Source organism: Ostrinia furnacalis, unplaced genomic scaffold, assembly GCF_004193835.3.
Source record: "Ostrinia furnacalis isolate ACB-3 unplaced genomic scaffold, ASM419383v2 OfSCF0069, whole genome shotgun sequence".
Lineage (NCBI taxonomy): Eukaryota > Metazoa > Arthropoda > Insecta > Lepidoptera > Crambidae > Ostrinia > Ostrinia furnacalis.
Window position 1 is genome coordinate 496,300 of NW_021130308.1, and position 1,559 is coordinate 497,858.

The following is a 1,559-nucleotide window of genomic DNA, read 5'->3' on the forward strand; positions in this document are numbered from 1 at the left end:
ATATTTAGCACTATCTCACTACTGATATGGAGACTAAATCTACAACATCTCGAAGATGGGAATACACGGAATCATCATCATCGGGCATTTTCACTGCAGAAGCACAACCCTTTCTGTTTATCAAAATGACTCAACAGTAAAATAGAGAACAAAATAATAATCCCATCGAATCCAGTATTTAGCCAAACGACAAACGCATGAATGAGCCTGTTGTCACTGCGTTTTACATTGATAGGCTATTTAGCCCTTTGTTGCTAAATGATGAGGCCGCTTACCGCGTGCTTATCAGATAGGTAGGGGAGAGGGGGGCATAGTGGAAGGGGTGGGCAAAGCGAAAAATTTGATTTTACCAACACTCTTTCACTCAACGGCACTCGTGCTTCACGTAAGCCGTAACAGGGCCGACCAAGGTCATTGACCAAAATCAGTCCGGCTAGCGCCACCGAGCAGGCTACATGACTGCGCGATGTAGATCGAGTGAGTTTCTTACGAAATTCAAGGATTTTGGAGACTGGATATTATTGTGAAAAGTGAGTAGTGATGGTATTTTTATTATTTAAATCTAATATCTGTTTATCATAGATTTCTTTGACATTTTGTAGATTAAACAAATTTTAATACTTTCTTAGTTATCAATTGAAAACTGTAATTATTATCAAAAAGGCAAAGTGGAAAAAATTACAAGGGGGCAAAGTGGAATGACTCCCACATAGAAATATTTAATTTGTTTTTTCAGATGGTTCATAATTATTACAAAAGTAAAACGAACCAAGGCTCATGGACAGAAGATCAAATGAGAAGAGCGATGGAGGAAGCGAGTCTTACTACGATTAGTTCGGCATCAAAAAATATGGTATCCTAATTGGAACTCTTCATTGTCATTTGAAATCTGGTGATGCATCGAAGAAGATTGATAGGTTTCGTCCAGTATTTTTCAAAAAAACTGGAGCAAAAAAAATATGATCTTGCAGTAGTAAGGGACAAGGTTTTTTATGGCCTAAAACAGTTCCTAATTACCAAATAAGTTGTTTATGTTATTTCATTTAATTGACCTCATTAGCAAAATGCTCAAATAGAGTAGATAAACGCTTAATAAGTGCCTTTTTCACTTTGCCCAAAGTGCAATTCCACTTTACCCTTGTGATAAGGGCAAAGCGGAAAATTATAGACTATAAAAAAAAGTTATTTTATGCCAAAATAGTTAATAATTCGTAAATTTTTTTTATTTTTTCGATTGAAGTTAAGTACTCCACTATGCCCCCCCTTCCCCTACTTAATGTTCATTGATCTCCATACAATGTGGTAATATTGGGCTGTGCGTCAATTGAAAGATATTTTATTAGCTGGATTGTTTTAACACGTGATGCAATATTGTTTTTTTTAGTGAATTAAGGGTAAGTGGCCAGAAAGAATTAATTTCATCTTTCTTCGTCTATTTATTTGTACACCTATGTAGGAGCATTTATGATAACGCAAAATGAAATGTTTATTTTTAACAATTATATTTTGCTACTGCATCTTTTCTTGTTGCTGCTGTTCATGTTATACACAGATTTCTT

The 1,559-nt window shown here is 35.2% G+C and overlaps 1 long non-coding RNA gene across 1 annotated transcript; it reads left to right on the top strand.

Annotated features, from left to right (window-relative positions):
- The first annotated feature begins 404 nt into the window (after positions 1-404).
- LOC114349643 (uncharacterized) lies at positions 405-1,155 on the top strand. Its single transcript, XR_003655648.1, has 2 exons — positions 405-530; positions 737-1,155. It is a non-coding gene; the product is annotated as an uncharacterized LOC114349643 (long non-coding RNA).
- The last annotated feature ends 404 nt before the right edge of the window (positions 1,156-1,559 follow it).